Source organism: Pagrus pagrus (genome assembly GCF_965226575.1).
Source record: "Pagrus pagrus genome assembly, chromosome: 6".
In the NCBI taxonomy this organism is placed as follows: Eukaryota; Metazoa; Chordata; class Actinopteri; order Spariformes; family Sparidae; genus Pagrus; species Pagrus pagrus.
This window is the reverse complement of record NC_140190.1, coordinates 25,358,734-25,384,275: the sequence shown is the minus strand read 5'-3', so window position 1 is coordinate 25,384,275 and position 25,542 is coordinate 25,358,734. Positions and strand designations below refer to the sequence as shown.

Here is a 25,542-nt window from a genome sequence, read left to right as displayed (position 1 = left end):
ACTCCCCAAGACCTAAAACTGGTGAATGTGAGAAACAACATGTCAACTGCCTAAAATGATGCAGAACTGAAAAAGTATGCTTGATGCAGAAAATGGGGAAGATGAGAAGCCATTCATATCCATTGAAATCTAGTGCTTTAAAAACTGTCCAATCTTGACTACAGGGGGGCACAGACACATCCACTAATCCATCCATCCAGCGATCAATCTGTACCCCCTCCATGCTGTTTAAAGTCTTGAGGTGATTATAGCGCAGGATGCACCGGATTAGCATACCTATAAAAACCCTGCGCTGTATGTTTATTTGAAAATCACCTTGTGGTAAGTGCCCTTCAAATCAGACTATCCTCCGCTTTTCATGATGCTGATGTGAGGAAACCATCTGTTCCTTTATAGCCTCTTACCACCGCGTGCTGTAAGCGGAGCGCGGGGAAAAAAAACAAAGTCAAAAAGTTTAATCCGCTCACCTCTCCATCCACGGCACTGAGTAACGTTTAGACCACTGTCAAGAGGTTGAGCGAGCAGATGGCCAGAGGCGTACAGTACAGATGGCTTAAGATGAGCTCTGTCTACAGTATGTGTGAGGCTGGTGTGTCTGACAGAGGGACAAAGTGAATCTGCCAGAGGAAGAGCCAAGAAAAAACATGAAAAGCGATCACGTAAAAAGTGTGAACAAATTTGATGAAAGAGAATTCCATCAAATTCAAAAAGAAAGAAAAAGAGAAGAGATGGACAGCTAAAGTCTCACAGGTCTTATTCATTGTTCTGTATTCAACAACATTATAACATATGGGTACATAATGTCACCAGAACACATGCTGACAACCCTCCATATGCCACCATACGAAATATGGCCCAAATAGGGGTTTTTTCTGCTTGATGAGCAGAGAATAGCGGCAGAATCAGGACAAACTACATCCCTGTCGCTTCATCTTGACACCAACCAGCATGCATCAGCTCATATCTTGGCTCTAATATTCTCAAGAAATTGATTTCCTTTCCTGTCCCCTGCTTTGTCTGCCAGGACGAGATGACACCACTTGAGTTGCTATTATGAGATCCTTCAGCAAAAAGAAAGAGGGGAGAGAAATGCATAGCTGGAGCAGGTGAGATGAAGCTGAATACAGGGAGATATTATGATGATTAACTGTAAAATCACCCAGTGTGCACACTTTGTTCTTTGTTATTAGCTATTTTCTATTCTCCCTTTTTTTTACACAACCCACAGTATGCCAGAATAAACAGTTTAGTATAAATAAAAGAGCAGGATCTTATGTTAAAGTATTCCACTGTATTCCCATACCCAAAGCTAAACCACAGAGTCACCACAAAACTCACCATAATCACATTTTAATCTCCCTCAGAACATGACAAATGCATTACAGCTGAATTCATCCAGACCATGGAAGTGTTATATGGATCTAAAATAAATAGCCTTCTTCCTTTTTTTGGGCTGCAGGCCAGTTCCCATACTCGGGGCTATCACACCGGAGACTCTACAGAGCTTTTTCACCATCATGATAATGCCTGAATAACTACTGATAGTTGACCTCAGTTTCATACTGTCAGTGCCCCTCATGCCCAATGTTCCCATGAGTCATCCATCCAGGAAGGAAGCATGGAAAACTGGAGGCAATTCAGTTTGTCCATGGATGTTAATGTGTACCACATTTCAGTGTCCAAAATCTGCTTGACAAACACAATAGCATGAGCTTCCACACACCAGTCAAGTTGCTGTTCCTAAGCTTTTTTTTTTTTGCAGGACATTATGACCTCATTGTGACTTTGACCTTTGAACATGTCACAGCTTCATGCCTCGTAAAAGCGGGGTCTTAATAAGACGTATACTACTTTGCACAAAATGATGACGATCACGACTGTGAAAAATAAAAAACTGCTCCGGACTTCGGAGTAAACTCCTGCGAGGTCGTTACGTGGCGATGAGCGAACAAAGGAAGTGATTCTTGCCGTTGTGTCTCTCTGTGTGACTGACTGACGACATGACAGCTCAAGGTCTTTGTTTCCCATCTTCGCCATCTCTTCTACATCCCTCTTGACCTTTTCTAAGAAGCATAGTCAGGGAAAGACTTAATAAGAAATGGAAAAGTAAGAGTGAGATGCAGAGAGCACGAATGAGACCGAGGACGGTGTTTGTTTGTGTTTGTGTGCGTAAGACGGCGATGGGGGTGTGCTGTATAAGGGCGCTGGCCACACATGTCACATCAGGAGGCATGATTATCCACCAGGATTACACTTTAATCAATCTAAAGCACTAGTCCCTGTCTGCCACTGTGTTAATCCCATCAAAGGGGGGCTCTTTCTGCCTGTCAGCTTATCCTCTTCCCATTCACCACCATGTTAAACACCCCCACAAAGCTGTATGTCAAGAGTCAAGCGGGCTGCGGCGTGGAGACGTCGGGCCCCCACTCAGCACTCAATCCACCAACAATTCATTCAATTTCAAGACCCTGCCGAGAGGATTTTCTCACTGACATGGCAAATTAATTGTGGCAATGCATTTGCATGTTCACAATAGAAAAGTAGCCTTAAGTTTTTGTCATTACTGGTGGCCAATTTATAGTACTTTTAAAACCATTAGTAAACTTATCAATTAGTCTAGTAACAAACATACCAAAGGTCTAAATGAGTCAGAAAAATAAAAGAAAGATTTATCAATACTGAAAATATTTGTTAGCAGCCCTGATGCAAAGGCCTTGACTGGCCAGTGTAGTCTTTGTCCCAATCCCAAAATACCCCTTGCCCCTACCACTAAGCCTTACCCCTTTGTTTTGTGCGTTCATACCAAGGGGGCAGGGTGTCCCAATTCCTCTCTCCAAACTGAGGTTTTTTTAGAGGCACACTTCAAACTGTCGTTTTACTGTGTCATGGTACTTTTTTTAAAAGAAGAATAAAACAATCACTGCTAGTTTGCTGATGTCTCTGTACCTCTCTAGCTAGTTAGCTAAAATTTCATTGTTATTGTTGATTTGTGCATGACAGTCCCACATTTTGATGTATTTCCATGTTTTATTCCCCCTCGTTTGATGGCATATGACACCCGAAATTTAACAAAAGCCCAGCAGCGAAGATGCTGCTCTTGGTACCGCTTGTCTCATATCAGTAGAGACTGGCAGGCTAGTAGCAAAGGTTGCTTTTGTTAGCCTATAAAGCAGCACTAGTGGCCGGGTCGTAAAGCAGTGTTTTTTTTATTTGATTGCTTGTTTGAAAGCGTGAAGCTGTGAATGAATTGCGAGCGTCCATGCTTTTCTTTCTTGATCAGATAAATGGTAAATGGCATCGTGATAATACAAGGATCGCCACAGTAATGCAAGATAAGTCACCATAACTGAGGACAGCATAGTGGAAATGTCCAGTCCAGTCTGTTTACATAAATGCCATCACTGACAACTGATGACATATGAGGGTCTTGAAAGGTTGTGAGGAACTGGAGAAAATGAGGGCTAGGGGTAAAAATTGGAAATGGGATTGAGCCTTCATGTGTTTGTACTTGTCAGAGAAAGAAAGAGAGTGAACAAAAACATGCAAAATGTTTTAATGCTCTTACATCCAGTAATATTCATGTATAACCTATTCACCCATATACAGAGATACATGCACACTCACACTCACACTCACACACACACACACACACACACTCTTTAAAATCTAAAATGCACTGTCACGGTTTCTCTGTAACAGACTTATCCTGGTTATCTTTAAGGCACGCACCCTCATACACACACACACATAATTGGCTCTAAATTTGCTAAATGACGCATGTTTCACATTTAGAAATTATTCGATCCAAAGCACGTTAATCCTTTCAATTTCAGAATTTCATCAGTTGGAACGTACGAAAACACTGTCAGCACGCAAGAAAAACCCATAAATTAATTTAAGTGCATTCACTTATATACACACACTACATTAGGAGAACTGTGTGTGTGTCTATAATGAAAACCCCAGTCTGGCGTCTTTCATCTCTTCTCTCCTAGCCTCACTCTCACACAGCCACGATGAATGGATGGCTATAAAGAGGGAGGGAGCAGAGAGAGAGAGGAGAAAGATCTGAAAGGAAGAGAGGTGAAAGGAGAAGTCACTGAGGGACAGAGGTACGTACTGTAAAAAGGAAGATACATAGCTTACAAGCATTCAGGATAAAAATAACCTAAAAGCCAGGAAGAGATAGAAAATCTTTTTTTTATTCTGCAGACCACTCTGCATCCATCTGTGCATGCATGCATGTGTGTGTGTGTGTGTGTGTGTGTAGGTTTTAAATCTCTGAGGGAGGATGAGGGAGAGAACCATGTTTTCAGCATCAATAAAGAAGAGAGATGAAACACACATGCTGTACACGCACACCTTATTCAGAAGATATATAAATCTATTGCAGGATAAAAGACACACAAGTGCAGGTTGTCTAGAAAGCCTGCATCTTTGCACAGTAAACAAACAGATGGCCACCTACGATGAAGCGCCAGATAAGTGTGTGCAAAACAGTGAGAAAATCTGATAAAGACACAACAGGACTGGACCAAATGGACATACTAAACACTACCCATCTGCTCAGTCCTGCGTTGACAAATTGGGTTTGTTAGTCAGGCTATAATTTCCCTCCACATCAAACCACAGTTGGCATGACCGTCCTAACTGAAATGGTTTAGTACAAATCTGGGGCTCTGGGTCGTGGCCAATTGCTGCATTGCATTGAGAGGTCTGAAGCGGCTTAGTCAGCTGCATACAATGCACAGCGGTGGCATCCTGACACAGAATAACAAAGCGTCAGTGGGTCACTGCTGGTTGGTGTTTGTGCCATGATGCAGCCTGGCAAAGCATGCGTTGGCTTAAGCAATCTACTGGGAGGAGGCATGACCACACAGCAGGAACAAAGTGTGATGTACTCAGGCCTGACGGTGCAGACATTTTTATCGGGGTTTTTTTGTCAGTTTTTCATTCGACAGGTTCAACAAACAGTGCCTTCTGTTTGGATAGTGGTTTTCTGTCATTCATTTTGGCTCTACAATCAGCTCATTCAAAAGGAATGATGGCTGATTTCAGTCTTAATGGAGTTTTAAAGAAACGGCCTTGTAGACATTTTTATCCACATTCCCCCAATTTTTGGACCATTGAGCAACATTCACCCAAACATGAATGTTAACACAAACTGAAATTAAAACCTCAACCTCATAGTAATTATTTCATTTCAAACATGCTGGAGTACAGAGCCAACAAGACAGAGATATGTCGCTGTTCAACAGACAGCACATTTGATGTGCATCTACTGTGAACAGGACAACTCAGACCGCAAACAAGGTCGGTTATGACTCTTACTTTTATGAATTTTTGAGGTTGGATGGAGGTTTTTATATTAAAACTTCCCTCGAGCTGAGAAAAGCAATTCAAAAATACGTGACGTCTTCAGAATGTAAAGTCTACGAGCCGAGCAGGGACTCGTGGACGGGCCAGCAGAGGAAACTGCACTGCCAGCTTTTTTGGTGTAGCTATGTGCTAGGTGAGCAGTTCTCATCGAACTGAATAGGTGCAATCTTTACCTTATGGCTCACAATGACAATGCCGATTTTTAGTAGATACAATGTTTACGACACCCGCCACTGTAGTTTAGCATGTTAGCATGCTAACATTTGGCATTAAGGTTGATAAGAATGTCACTAGTTTTGCAGGTAAATCTTAAGGATTGGAGAGAAAAAAATGTTTGACCTGATAAGAAAGAAAACAAAATTATTACAATTCATCCGAGGGGGAGCTACAAGACAAGTGGCAATTCATCAAGTAGATGCTGAGATATTGATATGATATGAGCAAAGGGAACCATGCAATGACTATACAATACATGACTGGTAAAGGTTTCCTATCGTCAGCCCAATTTTTACTTTCGTCTGCCATGTTTCGGTGTCACATGACGTCAACTCGGCAACCTGTGTACCACAATTTTCCGTCTTTCGAAGCTTTCCAACTTCAGAGGGCATTTTCCCACTCAGAAAGACATTTTTCCGATAATTCCGACAGCACATGAACACACAGTCAGTCTGGACCGTAATGAACAAACCAACATTGCCATCCCTGGGGCCAGGCAACGAGCGTGGCTACAAACAGAAAGACGGAGGGAGTGGAGAGAGAACAAGACTTTTAAACTGTATTTGTCGCATGTATCCTTATACACTATGAAACTGCAACTTGTCAGCATGTCTGTAATTCTGCAACACTTACTACACTTGATGGCTAAAATAATTCACACTGACAGCTGACCAAGCAGGCTAATTTAAACAGGAAAGCCGCCTCTGTCCACTGTGAATGTGCGGTACAACCAGAGATCGTAGCGGTGAGGAAACGTATTCAGCCTGGGCTCAGATGAGAGTTTCATTATGACACTAATGTTGCGAGGGAAATATGACTGCAGTGCATTGAAATATACTCCAAATAGTGAGTGTGCCAGTGCTACCGAAAGCCTAATTTAAGATGCCAAATATATCAGAGGTGCAGATTCTGCTCTCTCACTCGCTCCCTCCTCACCCATCACTGGTGCCTCGTCTCATCTTCCTTACCCTCTTGGTTTTTTTCTACCCTCAAATGTTTCCTTCTCCCTCCTTCCCATCCTCCGTCTCTCTGCATCTGATTTGCTGATGCAAAAAGAGATGCCTCAGTGTTTCAGGAACCCACTGCTGACTGATAGAAATATCTGATTGGGAGGCAGACATACAGGCGGAAAGATAGATAGTGGGGGAAACGTGGCCTCTGGAATGCTTCGCTGACATTCTCTCTCCCTCCTTTTGTAGTTATTCATTCTTTGATTCCTTCTACGTCTCTCAACCAGGGCGCCCTATAGCTGACAAGAGAGAGGTGAGCTGAAAGGGCGTTCGTCTCTGCTCTCATAATCCCTCCCCCCTTCAGTCACACTCAATCCTTGCTTTTAATTTACATCTATTCCTCTCCCGACCTCACACCTTTCCTCCTCCCTTCTTCATTTCTTCATCCACAAGATCAACCCTCTTTTTTTTTTTCTTTTCATGTCCTCTTCCTCATTATGCCCATTCCTGAGATGCTGCCTACACTACTACAGTAAACACTTCCCGGGATCCTGTCTGTCTAGCAAATGCTTTCTAGCAGCAGGATGAAAGGCATGCAGCACTGACTCGAAATCAGGGGCTATCTGTTATCTGATTGGCTGACATAGGGAGCTGTCTGTGGATTTTAGTTACCGGGGAGAACAGGGAGATAATGGCACCGTGTCAGCAACTTCTGGAGCTGCAGGGGCCAGGCGAAGATAGAAGTAGATAGGATGGCCAGTACTGTAGAAGTCTGGTTTGTCACAGTTTTTGTAAATTTTGTCCGGAGATACTTGAATTCTAGTCCACTGGACAGAATTTACAGGCTCGACATGTGAGGCACGTCAAGAAAAGGTCATGAATGGGAAAAGTATGAACACATATACAATTATCTCTAAAATGCAACAAAGGGCAACTCTAAGAAGTCTTTATTATAATCTGATGAAATCAAGTTTTTCTCATGATTCACCAAAATAGCTTACCATCTCCTTGAGCCACGATTCTCATGTATCATACTGCCACTGACCAACAACAACTCTCACTTGAAAAATCAAAAAGAAAACTCCAAAAATGGATTTTAAAACCAATAGAGATCTGTGCCAAATGTGCTGTGGCAGCTTCAACACAAGAGATTTCGAGGACAAAGCCCATAACACGTGTAACAATGTGGTGCCAGTGTTGGTTAGGATAAAAAAAACCAAAACTTGTACAGTACCATGTTACAAATTCCTAAAGGAAGCATCATGGAAGGAAAAAGAAACAGTACCGGCCCAGTCCAAGACAACCATTTACTTTTCCAGCCGTATTTGTGGTGACAACCAGGTATTTCAGCGAAAACACGATCTTTTCCTAATTCTAGGCACGTACTTTTGTGCCTAATCCTAACCAGACCTTAAAAATGTAAGCACAGGGGCGCCACGGCAGCCAGAGCGCACATCCCATGTACAGAGGACCCGTCCTCACTGCAGCGGCCCAGGGCTCGAGTCCGACCTGCGGCCCCTTGCTGCGTGTCATCCCCCCTCTCTCATCCCATTTCCTGTCATCTCTCCAAGCTGTTTTATGAATAAAGCCATAAAAGGCCCATACAAAAGAAGAAAAGAAAAATCTAAGCATAATATAAAAATGAAAACTGAAATGTAAAGTAGAAATGTAAAGAGCCATAAAGTTTCAGCCTACTTGTGGATTGCAGCACAGTACAGAAATGAATATAAATGAGAGTGAATCATCTCAAAGTAAATGAAATAATATGGACCAAGTCACACATGGTAGAACAGATTTTTCTGAATATCCAGCATGAACTAATTCTGTCACATAACTGTGTCTTAAAATAGTACTCACACTCACTAATCCATAATCTCATTCACTATAATCTTTATATACAAAATTCATCCCCCTTTCATTGATTTGTTGTACTGTAGAAGAAACAAAAACATTTCAAAGCAGTTTTGTGACATACATATGTCAGCTGAGGAGCTGAATTACAAGATGAAGAATTGCTTCGAACAGTGGGCCTTGATTGACAGTCGGAAGAGCCTCCCTGATGATACGATCCTGCTGATTGGAGTCATTCGTGGTGGGTGTGCCAGTTCAAGTGCTGCAATCTAGTCTGATTGTGTCACAGTGACACCTGCGCCTCCTCTCTCTCCCTCCTCTTATATCTCTGACTCTCATTTCGGAGTCTCTGTAGCTGAGTACCAAGTAGTGATAGTGAGGAGGCTTCCTCCTTCAAAGGATGCACAGTGGATTCGGGGATACTGAACTCTGCAAGGAATGCATCAGAGGCCACTCAAACTGGCATGGTAGCAGACAGCCTTATAAATCCAATCTAACGCATCAATTCTTGAAATGCACACTTCAACGGAAGCAGCTCCTGAATTAGGGCACAGTTACTTTATGGTTTTCTGCTTGTCAGGTATTGCCAGTCTAATTTGCCTAATGTGATTTCAAGCGATTTCTGTTTCTTTGCCAGCCTCTTACCTGATACCTGCCAGCTGTGTCTGTTCTGCCTGCCAACTCTGCTGTGTTTGTTTGCCTGATCCTGCCCACCTGTCACCAAATAAAAGTATTACCCTTCATAAAACTGCCTTTTTACTAACATTTGGATCCTATTAGCAGTTCCCAGCAAAGCCCAGTTGTGAGCTAATGTCACACTGCCTTTTTGTCTGAAAGCACACAAAATTCATTAATTAATTGTGTCCACAGAGAGACATTATGCCTCAAAGTGTATTTAACACACCTTTTTATTGATGCACCTGGAATATGGAAACATTCTAATGGTCTAACTTTTTTTGCCAGTTTTTGCTTGTTAATGGATAAGTTCACCCAAAAATGATTAGTCATTATTTCCTCATCCCTATGATGATGGAAAGTCAGGTGGAGTTTCTTGGTCCACATTTCTGGAGCATCACAGCAAAACAAAATAAAAATGTTGATATATTCTCCTAAACAACTAGATTGGGACTTGTTTTAAAATTGAAAAAACAACAGAAAAAAAATCTTAAAGGACTCCATACAGCTCATCCCAACCCCATCGCAAAGTAGTTTAGCTCGAATTTTCCGTTTCTCTTTCCATACTCTGTTTAAGTTTAGGACCAAAAACCACTCGGCTAGGGTTAGGATGGCTTCATGGCGAAGCTTTAAATACCTGTTATTCACCACACTCACAGATGCAGGTGGTCCGGCGTCCCAAACGCTGGAAATATCTGCAGCTCTCTTGAAAAAATATACCCGATTTAGTCTCCACTGAAACGGCTGAAAATGCCTCCAGGTATCCCTAAAAGTATCCAGTGGTGTGACTTAAACCGCGGTCGCCCATTTGGCAGCCCATGGATGTAATAATGCCACCAACTTCCCCTCTACCTTCTGCTGCGACAGGTGGCTAATAAGCACACACTGTAATGTGAACATGACGTGCCATGTTTGGTACACATGTTCACCTTGGTCATACCTGTGGTTTGCAGAAACAGAAGCTGCTAACATTATATCCTGGCGACTGGGCTGGTTGTCCAGTGAAGTTGAGTAGATGATTAGGCAATTTTCATTTTTTGGTGAGCTTGTCCTTTAATAGAGATGCACAACATGCATAACATCCGCACATCATCGGTAGCCGATAAAGCTATTAAAATTAAATATCACATTGGCTTGAAATGAACAGACTGATGGGATGAGGCTGTAATTATGTGCACTCACCTGAACCGCTGACTTAGTTATGTTCTTATTTTCCCCGGCGAAAGTGCTCACCGAAACGCATTGTATGTATGCATCAGCCAGTGGGCCATCACGATAAGAGAGGGCATAATGAGATGTTAACTCCATCACAAGAGAGAGTTGATGTTCTTTGCAATCACGTGAAAAATGTATGTGGATACATCACTATCAGCATCTGATACCACACAAAAAGAGTTGGAAAAATCGAAATATCAAATATCAGCTAAAATCCAGTATTACTCACTCCTGCTTCTTAAGCATATTTTTGTTGCTACATAATATTACCTAAACTCGACCAAGTCTGGTAGTCTTGCATTTGTTGGCTCCCGTTCAGCACTGGGAACAGTCCTGACCACAACTGTGTATGTCCATAGCAATAGAAAACACTGGCAAACACTCTGAAACACAGAGGTGTCCGCCTGGTCCCTGGTGAGAAACGAGTGGTTTAGCAGCTCCAACAAGAAGCTGTGAGAAACTGAAATGTGCAAACACACACTCACAGGTGGAGGAGCAGACAGGGTTCAGGGCTCATTAAATCCCAGTCAGCCAGCAGCTCCGCCGAGGCCAAACACTTTGCAACTCACACGAGAAACACACACCTCGGCGCACCTTGGACCTGGTAGCTCACAAGGAAGTGTGCGAATGTCAGACTGCGTACTCGTGCAGTGTGGTTTCACTCTCTCACACCACAAGCACACAGGCAGTCATATGCAGCAGTGGGGCATTCATCTGTTGATCTACATTCCTGAGCTTCATGCAACCCATTAGCGCAAGCAATCTCACCACAGTTAGTTCGAAAGATGGGAAGAACATCAAACAAGCGTCGTGCACACACACTCACACACAGAAACGCACTTTCTTACGCTGAAAAAATCTCCTCTCCCCTCTGCCGCTCTCACTCATCTGATCATTTTTTTCTCCCTTTTCATCCTTGTTTCATCTCTGCTTCTCTTGTGCTCCACTTTACTTCCATCACCTCAAATGTGTGTGCTTTAACCTCTGGGAAAGCAATGACTACCTTACAAACAGCAGAGGCATGTGTGTTATGTGTGCGAGTGTTTGTGAGAAAGGGAGAGGATGAAGAAGAGAGAGCGCGCCGTAAAGCAGATTTTCTCTTTGGCTTGCAGATGGGAGACATAAAACTTTCATTAGAAAGAATGCGTTGTCGGAGAGAGAAAGCATGTGTTCAGGTTGTCCTGGGAATGAGGTTGGGGGCTTTTGGAGTAAGAGACAAACACAAAAACCACTGCTCAGCACTCACAGGTGCACAGAGGCCCACAAACAAGCACACCAGCATGAAACAACACTCAAATACAATTTGAATACACACACACAGGAGGAATGAATATAGCAGACTCTACAACACCAGCAGCTCACACGAGCGCAAATTACCTTTAAATAATGCCGTGAGAGCCTAAATATATTCTGAGAGGATTTAAACTATTTTTTAGGGGAGAAGCAGCTCACAACTCATTCGTAAGTTCCCAGGTATAAAAATTTAAATATGAAACTCACACACACTCACACTAAGCAAAAGACACACATGCATCGACATGTCTACATCTGCAGTTCTACACTTTTACTGCCGCTTCTCTTCTTGCTGATAGGAAACACAAGTCTGCTGGCACTGCAGCTCTGCCACCAGATGATTCTGGTTGCAGGTTTGGAGGGCTGACAGAGACGATCCTCTGTTACTGTGTTCAGTGTGTGTGTTGTGTTCCCAGCTGGCCACCAACGTTTTTAAAGGTTGACATTTGGTTTAAATGTAGTAAGAATTCAAGTCAGGACAACGTCTGATGCCAACCTCATCACCCTAAGAGCCCAGAGTGAAGTGGTGAAAGGTTTTTGTCCATCCAACCATCCAAAACCCAAAGATATGCACCACGCACCGATGTAAAACACAGACAAAGCAGCAAATCTTCACCTTCGAGATGCTGTCACTATCAAATGAGGCTCTTTAAAACACAGTTCTAACGTTGTGACTTCTCTACAGAGAAGACAGCGGCTTTCTATTATGTGAGGAGCCAAAAAAGAAACCTGTGATCTACTTTCAACACCAAACCACTGACTTGGTTTGATAAAACCGTTAGATCCCTAAGATGTCAGACTGTTGGCCAGCAGCCACAGTGACTATGACAATACTCTGTGCTCTCACATAGTTGTGGTTTATCCACAATCTCTACTTGTCACTCATGAGGGAGCAGAAGCAGTAGGAGGCAATGTAAATAATAGACCACTGTCACTGAGTGTGTGTAGGTGTGTATGGGTTTTTGTCAAACTGAGTCAGCGAGTTCACATGGAACAGGCTTCCAATTGATTGTGTTGATAATAGAGGTCTTGGCTCTGGTCCTGTCACCCCTCGTAAGAATACAGTGCAGCAGGGTGGAGACCGTGGAGCGACGATAATGAACCTCTTGGGAAAACTTAAAATAAGTCCCTGCAGGTGGATGCTGAGGTCAAAGTAAGACCGGTAATGCTGACCAGCAGATGTAGTGCCAGCAGTGTTTGCAGACTATTTGCGAGCCGACCTCTGACGCGGAAAAGTGCAGTTAATGGTTATTTAAGTTGAAATCCTAAGGCACGACAAGGCACAGCTCCCAAGTGTTCTTCTCATCAGCTAGTGTTTTAGTTGACTGCTAACAGGCACCCATACTTGTGCAGTTCAGAGACTTGCAATCAGTTTGCTGTGGGCATGTTGTACATTGGGACTCGTTCAGATTGGAAGTTGGCGATATCAGAACTATCGACTTCTGACATGTAACGGATTGGAGCATAAGCCGGCAGAAAGGGATAACATCACAGCTGATAGGGTGAGCATACAGTAAATAGACTTCCTTATTGCAGACTGTGTAATGCAATTAAAGTGAATCAGATATACAATTTGTTTTAGTGTGTAAAGTATGTCATATTTGAGTTTAGAAGTGCAACTCAAGTAATCTGCCAAGAAGCCAACACTCCCACAACCTCCAGAAGAAGAACATCCCACTGTGTCCACATTTAATATATTTGCACACCCACATACATCTTTAATATTCAAATACAAACTCAGAAAGCCAAAGGTTGTTTCAGGCTCAGAACACATACTTTTCTTACAAGCGTTCACACATGCGTGCACACACTCAGTAAGTCTTCGACTTGTCGCAGGGAGTGGTCACTTCCAACAACACTCAGGCAGGAAGTTCCTGCCTCCTGCAGCCAGCCAATTACAACACAGAAGTCGACGATGAAGGTTCCATTAAGGAAGTCACATGTTGGCCTCTACGCTCTTGACTCCTCTCACGACAGACTCTGTTTTTTCCTGCCTGTCAATGCCAGGAACCCATTAAGGAGCAGTGGTGGGTATACAACAGAGGGAAACAATGCAAGGATGGATCCAGCCATTGTTCTTTAGCGTTGTACCTCAAGAAGTGTCCGGTTGTCGAACTGTGTTCCTGAGCTGCAGTGCAGAATCTCGTTTTAAATGTTACCTGCAAACCTGGCTGTATAAATCATGACCGTGACCTGGAAACAGCATCCTGTCCCTTATCCTTTAAGGGCTCTGCCAGGGTTCAACATGTGTTAGCTCACTGACTAAACCAATATGGTCTGAGGTAGTTAGATATAAAAAGAGCATACTGTAGAGAGTCTCTTCCTTCCTGTGAATATTTAGTCATGCTATCATGGTGAGGCATTTTTGGAAATGTTTTGAAATGTTCTTTTTTTAGCTCATATCGGAAAAACTCCGGTTTCTGAACTTTCAGAGTTTGCTGCCAACAGTAACTGCTTTAATGATTTCAATATTTCTTTTTCCTTCCTGTTAACATTCTGTTAACCTTTTCACAAGGACATGTTCACAACAGTTGCTAATGGTAGCAGCATTATGATGCAATTACAAGGCAATGATCAAGATGAGTAATTGCTACATTAAAAAACTTGCTTTGGAAAATGCTCGGCAGTACTATGAAATAAACACAGTTAATAGTTAATGGCCTGAACGTGCAAAAGCACTGGTTAAGTCTTTAAAAAATGTACGGGTTTGCTAGAAAGCAAAAACCAGGCTGGTGTCCCCGGCCTCACCAGAAGCCAGAGAACAAGGGAAAGTCTTACGGCTTGTATTGTTCCTCTGATCTCCACAGTTCCCCTCAGCGATGGCCTGCAGCCCACCTCAGTGACCCTTGTCCTGCTAGACCCACCCACTCAAGCATCCACCATGGAAATACCACAGAAACACTCACACATTATTGTTGAGCTCAATAACAATGCAAAACTATGCACATCCTTACCAACTGTTTTCAAAGACCAAAGGTATATCTCGCAAGGAAGTGTTACATGCTGTTAATCTTCCAGGTGGTCAATGTATGTCGTTTGTCAAACTGAGTAAAAAAGTTGGAAACACTTTCCGATCTCAGTGGGACACAAAAGCATGATCTTCCAACAAAAACACAAAAACGGATGTAACTTACATCATGTCCTCCATCACTACAGGAAAACAGGACAAATGTTTTGAAGAATCTGTAGCTGATGGACTGATCTGGAAAATCTTTCCGTTTCTTCCTCATTAATGTTGAATAAAACAAATTGGGCACAATAAAATCACATCTTTGTGTGTCATTAGTTGCAATAAAACTAATTAATATGGGGTTTCATTCACTGATAGCTTCTGCCTGCAGAAAGTCCTAACTAGCACAAATTAACTCATTTGCAGAGTTCCACTGTGGCTTTTCAAGAGATACAACACACTCCATTTGGTTTACAGGTTAGCGCTCCAGCCAAAATATTAAATCACAATGTATTTAATTGCAATCTCAAGCCACAATATAAATTGCCAGGTCAAGAAATTCATCTAATTGGCCACATCAGTCTATTGGTGTGTTCACATAGTGCAGATCTGCTAGTCAATGAAGTAAAAAGGGCATTCAATATCGCCCTTCATAACATGATTCGCCTGAAAATTAGATTGTGGACACCTTCAAAATAAATCAGTCGAATAAACGTCAGATCGCCCCACCCTTTGGTTGTATGTTGACTTTAAAAGCTTTGTAATCCAGCTGTTTAAAGGCTGATGTTGATCAACAGGATCATAGTTTGCGCTGTAGCCAAGCACAACTAAGCCAGCCTGATTAAAGGCATCATGAAAAAAAATAGAGATCTCTCATACACATTTAAAATAGAACAAATGGTTAACACGATGACTAGCTACTGCTACAGGTGAAGAGAGGAAAATGCCGTCATCACTAGTCAGCTACTTTTGTTAGGCTCTTCTGTGAGCAACAGGAATGTACAGTACACAGAATGAACCCACAAATGAGAGGTTTATCTGTCTCGAATGACAAAAAGTCAATCTTAACCTACACACTAATAGTAGACAGATAAGGTGAGTCCTTGAGTTGTTCTCTGTGGTTTGCAGAGATGTACATTGCCATCATTCATTCTGGCGATTGGGTTGTTAAATAACACGAATAACCGAACTGATATAGTTCAAATGTGCTCAGTCTGTACTAAGACTATGCTGTATGCTGACATTCCTTTAAACAAAAAAAAATGTGCTTTCAGGGCAGAGAAAGAAATCTGCCTGCTTTGGCAGTGACTTCAATGCAGGCTGGCTGCTGTCCAAAAGAAAAATGGGCTGGTTCTACCTCAGCCACAACAAACTCATGAGTTGTCAGCAGCCAAAATGATGATGTCTACAAACTTTTCATTTTGTAAGAGGTAAATAACAGCCATCAACATTTCTATAAATTATAGCAGGATTGAAATTAATGAGCTCTGAACGTCTCCAGTAGTATTGGATAATCCAGTGAATTAAGTTACTCAGAGATTTCTCCTCTCCCTCACGAAGTAACCATCTGAGCACCCCAGAGCCACTTTATCTGAACTTCTGCAGAGCCCCACTGTTTTTGGACGACTCTGTTGAGTCGTGCAGTCTGTGGGAAGCTGTGGTTTGCAGAACAGATGTGCTGTGGGCACAAAGTACACACAAACACACCTCTGGCCCGCTGTGAACTCACCCTTCTGCTGACACTGATAGGGAGGAATACACCTCTTGCTTTAGGATACCAACATGGTAAGAGAGAGAGAGAGAGAGCTGTGAAAGCATGGCACATCTGAGGAATAGTGTGTCAACAGAGAATGAGATTAGTAGTGCCATCCCTAGGCGTTGCTCAGCTGGTGTGTGTGAGTGTGAGCGTGCTGACTCCCGGCTCTCATGTATCTGTGTGTGTTCTCAGCGAGGGGTTTTTGGCTTTTTTGACTGACACAGAGCGAGTTTAGGGAGTCCCTCTTCCTCCCACAGCACAGCTTAGAAGCCCTAAAGCTCCTTAGCCCGGGCTCTGCCACTTGTTCGATGAAAGAACATCTATCCGTGGAGATAAAACAATAAAAAAAAAACATCCTGCGTCGCCCCGCATGGAACATGGAAGTGAATTTGAAAGCTCTCACACGTTCTTTCCTTTTTCTAGCTTTGTTTTGTCTTTGAAGTGGATTATTTGGTTTGGTTAGAAACTGAACACCTGTATCTCTTTAAGCGATCAACTTAGCACACACATTTGTGCATAAACACACTCACACTGTGTGGGCCAACAAAGGCATTTACAGGTTCAGAGGAGCCTCAGGAGGAGTCAGTGGATGTGAAAGTCTGAGGAATATGAACCACATGAGCACCGGGCGCTCGGCCAGTCAAGACAGAGCACAGACTGGCATCGACTGGCACCAGCCAATTTCACACACACACACATACACACACACACACTGACCATCTCAGCTCTCAGTGAGAAAACACACTTCTCCAGACACGCCAGACACACGACTACAATGTTTGTGTGAAGAAATCGTGTCGAGTGCCATGTGGCTGGTGCCGAGTTGTTTCTTTGCTGACAGCTATTTTTAGAATACCAAATTAGAATAACTTCGATCGTGACCGTCACACAAACTGTGAAAACACAACGTGAGCAGTGTGTTTATTCAGTGTATGGCACGCATTGCATGTTTAGCTGTTCGGTGTGAAGTCTGTGCTTTGCTCTGTATAAGAGCAGCCATCCCAAGATGCTCACTGGAGTGGCTACAGATTCTGGGTGGGCCGAGTGTGTGTGTGTGTGTGTGTGTGTGTGTGTGTGTGTGTGTGTGTGTGTGTGTGTTTCTGTGCTTCAATACACTTTCCATCAGATTAAGCTGCTAAGGCTTTCCTTTACAGTTCTACCTAGGGCTTGGTCCTTAATGGTCTGGTTTCCACTGCAGGCCCAAACTGTGCTGCTTCACTATTCATGATATAAAGTTTAAGCCTACATTGCAGGAATTTTACATATAAATGAACGTGTGCTACATTCATGCCCTTACCAAACGAGCTCACACAGTAAGCTGATCACCGGCAGATATATCTCTCTGTATTTCCCATGTTTTAAATCTGGCGAGACGAGGTGGAGGCAAGAAATAAGGAGAAACCTCACTAATGGGTTTAATTATGGATGTCATTTATCTCCTCATGCGCTGGTTTGCATAGCTTAACAGCCAATCAGAGTGATTTCTCTCAACGATGGGCTACGCTGCCGATTGCACAAGCTCAAATGACCAAAAAGCTGCCAACAAGGGCTGACCAGTGCAAACAGGTCCTATGGGCCCTATGGCTTCATGAGCACGTCGACAGTGTTTGTGTTATTATTCTCACTGCCAGAAGGGGGAGACAAAGTTGTGCATCGTAGGTTTAAAGAAAATGTGTTCTTTTTGTTTTCACTTCTGTTGGTAATTTGAACAGAGATTCATGCTCACATCCTCAAAATGACAATGCCAACATGTTGATTTTTAGAAGGTTTAAACAAAACCACAAAAGTCAACCTGCTGGTGGCGCTAGAGAAAAGGTAAAAGGATCACCAAAGCTAGCATGCTTCATCCTCTGGGGACCATGAATGTCTGTTCCAAATTTTATGGCAATCCATCCAGTAGTTGTTGAGATCTTTCAGTCCGGACCAAAGCGGTGGATGGACTTACTTACCAACATTTGTCATCAGTGGATCCACTTTTCAATTAAAAACAAATGAATCATTTTAATTTTGTCAATGCAAAATGCAAAACCTTGTAACTCTGCTCCAGCTTATTTTAATATTTGACCACTAATTAATGGGTTAAAAGCTCTTCTTTGAGATTTGGGATTACAAAAATGTTCTCAGATCTCTCTGGATAACCTTAAAAATTGAATGGGTGATGACCTAAAATAAATTGCGCTTTTGCTTGTTTTCATTTCTTGAAAAGTTGACATTTCACAGACACACGGCTCCATCAGGCAGTTTCTATTTGCAAATCACACATCATGGCATCGTTACAGTGACTGCCTCCAACAGCCACCAGCATGCGAGCCGGTATGACTCACCTCTCTGCACCTCCAAGGAAATCACACACACATACAAAACATTACGCACACACACAGAGCAAGGGACACTAATGCGGGTCAGATAAATCTGAGAGGACAGAGTGTGTTTGTGTGTGTGAATAACAATGTGCCCTTTAACCTGAGCGTGGACGGAGAGTTCTTAATGTCGGTGAATTCAGCGTAACACGGACGCGCGCACACCGTGACACCCTGTAAACATGGCCCATGTACCAAGAACGCTTTGCTTTTTTAATGTTGTGCTGCTGCGGTTAGCCAGCCAACCATATCCAATGCTCTGTGGCAGGAGAGCAGAGCGGCGACCGAATACATGCAGACCATAGAAGAGCAGAGAAAGAGAGAGACAGGGAGGTTTTACATTTCGAGAGAGGCAAAGATGCAGAGTGAATGGATGCAGATCGCAAAGAAGCAGCCATGCAAAAGTTGCATATATGATCGCTCTAAACAACAACCATCGCTCGGTTGGAGTATTTTCAACAGTTTGTGCGTGTTGTTATCGTATGCATATGTGCACATGTCAGACTCCAGCTGAAAGACATTAGTCAGGCCAGAAGGGAATTTTACTGAGCCTGGCCTGGCTAACGAAACGCCTCCGAGAAAGGATCAACTGGTATACAGAGATGTAAAAGACAAACAGACAGGCGGGGGAGAGGAGAAATAAAGATAAAAATACAATAAGAGATTCTCTTTTTCAGTGTGTTTGCACAAAGGTGCTCAAATATGTATGTACATGCCTCGCTTTCAGCATCTGATTACCACAGAGATGCAGAAGATCCCACAGCTCAGGGCGACAAAAAATAAACATCAGCATGAAGAGAGAGGAAGATGATAAAAACTGGAGTCATCACAGCATGGCTGGAATGTACATAAATGTGTCTGTTCATTAAAATGAACAGAGAGATAAGAAAAATGGAAAAATATATCAGCAGAGTAAATGAATAGTTAAACCGATAAACGTGATAAATGATACAGCAAAAAGAATGAATGAATATGATAACTGACAGAGGATACCTGAGGAAAACAGAGTAGGAGAGGAGAGGACGACAAAGAAAAGGAGATGAGAAAGAAAGATTGAGAGAAAAACGGTCAAATAAAAAGCTCAGATCACATCTCTCCTTCTCTTACCTCTGCAGCTGTGTGTGTTATCCTTCGGGACAAAAAACGTAGTAAAGAGAAAACTTCAGCTTCAACAGCACCGCGACAGATCCCCACTTTCAAGCTCTTTCCAAATAATGCACATGTATCTTCATTTATCAGCCAACACACTTCAGTCCACCGGACAGTCTCCTGTCTACCTGCGTGGGTTTGTGCAAATGTATCCTGGACGGTGATGAATAGCGGCGAGTGAGAGGAGAATACTACGACAGAGGGCAGACAGTGTGAGTGAAACAGGAGAGCACAGCAGACTGAGTAGGATGGAGGAGTTACAGCTCCCTAACATCAGAGCGGCTGGGCTGGATACACCCACCTCCTCAGCACATCAACTGGGACTTGCTCAGATGCTCTGAAGTATGCAGAGAGAGAGAGAGAGAGCGAGAGAGAGAGAGAGAGAGAGCCTGAGATGTGATCTGATATATGCACATATGCATGCGAGGTTATGAACACATGCATACACTCATAAAGGATCTCATTAACCCCGTTCTACACACACACACACACACACACACACACACACACAAATACACAGCTTCTCCCGACTGAACCGAGCCTGTGTGAGATGTCTGCCAGGGCTTTCAGTGAAAATAAATAAACTAGCTGATGGCAGAGCAAAGCAATAACAGAGTTCATGGCAAAAACAGCCCTTAATGAGATGAATTTAGCGCTCACAGTAAGTTGAAGAGCTGGGGAAATTGGTTGATGAATCCAGTGGTGGGTTCGGACCCCCAAAGGATGTCAGGATAAAACTTAAGGGGTCATACAATGGTGAAGAAGAAGAAGAAGAAGTAGAAGAACAAGAAGAAGAACAAGAAGAAGCTTAGCTTGTGCCACCTATTATATACTGCACAACATGGTGACAGTGTTACTCTGGTTTGAACCCGTCCCGGGGGAGCAGCGGGCAGCCGATGCACAGCGCCTGGGGACCAACTCCAGATTGAAGCCAGGACCTTGGTCAAGGGCTTTGACTGGAGATTTAACCTAATGTACATGTTTTCATGGTGGGGGAAACCAGAGAAAACCCATGCGGAAAAACCCTTCCCCAGCCGGGGTACATACGTATATCTACATATATAAAATATTAAAAGAGAGAGAGAGAGTGAAGAAAACATTACTGTTCCATTTTTACTTGTTTCTTATCTTGCCTCTAAAATCCTTCAAATGAAACAATGTGAGAGGGGAAATCCTCCCCCCCCCCCCATCCCACTTTCATATCTGTGTATGAAGCTACCACCGGCAGCAGCCAGCTAACTTAGCTTAGCACAAAGAATGGAAACAGGGGGAAACTGCTAGCCTGGTTCTGTCCAAATACAACATAATCCAACATTGCTAAAGCTCATAAATGAACACGGCATGCCTCCTTGTTTGATCTGGACAAAAACCATAGAGTAAAAACAGCAATTTGCTGTCTTACAGGACTTGACAGTACATCTGTTTTGTGTACAGATTAAACAAATGATTTGTAACAGGTTAATAAGTGAGCTTTAAAGGTGCTTGCAGATGGATTTTGTCACCTTTGGACAGAGTCAGGCTAGTCAGTTTCCCCGTCTTGCAAGTAACACTGTAGCATCATATTTCTTGTGCAGGTATGAAAGTGATGAAAATCTTTCCATCTAACAACTTTAATCAAATAATCCAAAAAATTAACTGATAATGCAAATCACTGTTAGTTGCAGCCTTGATGGACTACTGCACATGAGAGTGACTGACTGGAGGAATTAGAGTGATTAAATGGTGAATAGTGTTGTCCAGCAAATATAGGCACAAAAGAAGGGAAACAAACGTTGCTTGCGTGTGTGTACAGAGGAGTTTGTTGTTGGGAGGTAAACTGAAGTGGACCTCAGGACATGCTTCTCATTCTTGGAGTGCACCGTTGCCTGTCGCTCAACATGCCTTCATTTTCCCTCCAGTGTTCCCCTCCTGGTGAGGTGGGTGGAGGCCGGAGGTGGGGGTATTTCATGTCATGGGCCAGGGCTTTGAGCTGCCACACCACCAAACTGTGCTGCCCCGGCCATGAGAGCTCCTTGCCTCCTGGGACAAAGCCTGCCTTGATAAAGGCCAATTCCATTGCTCGGTGCATGGAGAATGGTCCTCATTACTAGCACAGGTTAGAGGTTAAATTCTTGTGGGGTCGCCCAAAAGATGGCAATATCACAGTAGGGGCAGTTGTTTTTCTTTTAAAGGATAAATTCACACAAAAGTGAAAAATCAGTCATCATCTTGTAAACCTCAATGCCGACTGAAAGTCAGATGAAGTTTTGTAGTCTGCAAAACATTTCTGGAGCTTCACAGCAAAACAGCGTTGCAGCATTCTCCTAAACAACTGAAGCAGATGGGGACTTATTTTAAAATGTACAAAAACAACCAAATAATGTCTCCATACCGCTCACCCAGTGTAATCCAAGTCTCCGGAAGCCCTGATATCCCACAGTGATTTGAAAAGACGTTATTTACACCCTCGACAGGCGTTTAGAGCTGATCAGATATGCAAACCATTGTAGCATAGCGGCTACAGTGAAAATTTGGCTTAAAACAAGTATGTAAACAACATGTTTCCAATCAATTTTAAACACATGGTTTTCACGAGGTACAGGGAAGAAGAAGGGCTTTAACAATCGGGTGTTTTCATAAACGATAAATGATTTATGTATTTGTTTATTTAATCTATTTATTTTCTTTTTTTAATGTAATATATATATATATATATATATATATATATATATATATGTTGGGGAGAAAGATTGTATTTGAGTAGTGGAGAAGGGGTAGGATTAAATAAGCATATGCTTCATCCTACTCCTTTTCGGACATGTTGGGTTTACATTATTATTTTTGTTTTGACTATTGTTATTGTTGTTTTGACTATTCTTATTGGATTTGTTTTGGGTTTTTTTCAGTTTACTTTGTTGTGTTACTCGCACATGTTCGAAAAATAAACTAAACTAAACTTAAAAAAAAACCAAAAAACTAATTTTGGATCTTCTGGAGACTTGGATTACGCCAGCCAAGCTGTATGGAAACATTTTATCAGTTGTTGAGGAGAACGCTGATTTGCTGTGAAGCTCCAGAAATGTTTTGCGGACAACAAAACAGACTTTCAATCAGCATTGAGGGTGAGAAGATAATGATAATGAATTTTCATTTTTGGGTGGACTTATCCTTTAATCAGTAGTTTCACACCCACTTTACTCCTTTACTCACTCCCATAAGTAAAGGAACAGATTTCCAGGGAGAATAAATGTCTACCATCATTTATTGCTCCAGTGACCTTCTTCAGTTTCTGACAATCCTGTTGCATCCTGTGTGAAATGTTATTCCCAATAAAAAAAACAAGGCTCTGTGTTGATTTCACTGTGTAGTATATAGCTTAGGACAAGGGTTTCAGGATCCGATGGCAATAATTCTCCCCTTGAGAGAGTGATATTATCAGGAGGTGATGAGGGAAGAGAGACACAGTAATCCCTCTTCATAATGCATCTCCTGGTTAGGCTTTAGATGGCATGTGAGAGAACATAGCATCTCCCCACCAGCCCTCCTCATTAAATCTGGATAAATCACCTGCTGGTTATTACATCTATAATGAAATCTATTTCATCAGGCAGTGATTAAACATCATATGTGGGGTTTAAAGATAACATCAGCCCAATCTTAATGAGCTATGGCATTCTGGTAAATTCATTTGTTGAAGAAATGTACTGGTGGGGCAAATCCAGAACGGGAGATTGCAAAGATAACATATTCTGAGGATGGTGCTGGTGCATGCTGCAGCTCCATCACTACCACAGCTGGGAGGGCTACAGCCCCACAGGAAGTACAGTACCTCCAAACTACTCCCATCCACTACTGTATCAGCATCCTTACTGCAACAACACCTGATCACCAAGCCATAAAATAAATAGAGTGGATTCTGGAAGCTGGGGCTCAGTAGCTCATGTCCATCGATACATCTTTGCTGCTGACCAAGCAGCTACTCTGCAGCAGCAGCAGCAGCAGCGGCGGCAGCGGTTCGTCCCGCATACGTACCATTGCATTGAATGCCTATACTTGTTTACTGTGTGCAACGAAACGACACACCTGTCATTTGTTATTTTTGCACAGCATTTAGATGCTGCGATCCTCGACTCGATCGGTTAAAAACGTACGCCAGCAACAACACTGTGTGCAGCCCTGTTAAAATCAACACACTACAACTGATACAAATGAGCCGAAACAGAGATTAAATAGGCTGCTCACGCGCAGAATTCGCTTTATCTACTCCGGCAGAAACGTGAGAAATCGTAAATAGTATCTTACCGTTAAACTGGTGGAAGGAGAGCCTCTGCTGCCTGTCAGATGAGGAGATGCTCCACTGGAAGTGAGAACGTTGCTGGACACTTCAGCCTCCATTTACATGAACAATGTCGCCCCCTGCCGGCCGCAGGTAGACACTGCACGTAACTTCCGCTTGAACCGCTAACGGTGAAGAGCCGTTTTTTTTATCGTGTATTTACGTTTATGAACTGTCTTTTTAAAGTTTACTGGCGAGCAAGCTCTCGAACACGAATCTCCTTAATACAAAATATTCACAAATCTATTTTTTTTAGGTTTAGTTCCGCTAAAATGATGATTGTCAAGTCGGACTAAATACAACTATACACCCGTGTACCAACTTTCAAAATAAAAGCCGAGCAGCCCAGTGGAGGGACGAATGTGGTAGCTGATCCAAGTTTCAAGTTTATTTAATTTATAGCAAACAGGTTTTGCACCATAGTGCTTCATAATGTAAACTACTCTAAACTAGTCAGGGGTGTTGGGATATGGGTGCATATATGCATGTGCATTTTATTGCATATGCAATAAAAGTAAAAAGTCAATTAAATGTGTCGCATTATTTTTGCGGACCAAAAATGCCTGTGTGTATATATACACAGGCATAAAGACACATATCTGCACACTACGGCAAGATATAAATAGAAGGATAAAAAAACATGTAGTCCTATTTGCATAACACATGTTAAAGAAATACAGCAAGATAAACAACAACAACAATTTAGACCATAATTTAAAACCATATGAATCTTATAAAATAAAAACCGATTAAATAGAAAAAAGCCAGAGAGCAGCAACAGACTCAGCTGTCTTTAACTCTTGTTATACCAGAGGCCAGGAGCTGCTGCAGAAAAAAAAAAACCCTGTCCCCGCCTTTTTTTCTTTTTTCTTTTTAATTAGAATGGGGCACAGCCGCCACAGAGCGCAAAAAAGAGATGTCTCTTTTTTTTTTTTTTTTATAGCTTTGCCACTTATCTTGTGATCCAGCACCCATGTGTGTGCCTTTTGTGGTAGGCTATTTGTGCATAAATAATATCCCAATAAAAAACACGCACCATTCTTAATGAAGATTATAATTGTACAATTGACTGGTTCCCAGATGTCTTAAATTGACATTGAAATTAGTTTACATATGAAAGGGAATGAAAAATGTCTCTCTTGTCTGCTGTAAAGTGATTGGCCAGTTTTGGAAGTACTATTCATTTCCTTTATTTAAAGGGCAATATGTAAGAATTGGATACCTGTCAAATTCATACTCAAAACAAATAGGAGGCCGCATGTAAGTAGTGTAACCGCTAATTGATGCGATGTGTAGCTGCTGCTGTTAGTTAGTTAGCTCAGTTAGCTGTGCAGCTTGTGGTCCAGAACTGTAGCTAGGAGCACGGGGGAAGTGTTGGTGTTTACATCACTAACACAGGTAAAAGTCCTGTTTCCAAAATCTAAAGTAAAACA

At 42.4% G+C, this 25,542-nt stretch overlaps 1 protein-coding gene across 5 annotated transcripts in view; it reads right to left on the bottom strand.

Annotated features, from left to right (window-relative positions):
- The window catches only part of kank4 (KN motif and ankyrin repeat domains 4), a 79,999-nt gene extending 55,862 nt beyond the window's left edge, over positions 1-24,137 (bottom strand). For 3 of the 5 annotated variants that reach the window (XM_084355598.1, XM_084355596.1, XM_084355600.1), the window contains exon 1: positions 19,753-20,062. The gene's annotated coding sequence lies outside the window, so the exon portion shown is untranslated. Of the gene's footprint in view, positions 1-19,752; positions 20,063-24,075 lie in introns of those variants that run through there. The other 2 variants (XM_084355597.1, XM_084355599.1) reach the window with 2 other exon arrangements.
- Between the last annotated feature and the right edge of the window lie 1,405 nt (positions 24,138-25,542).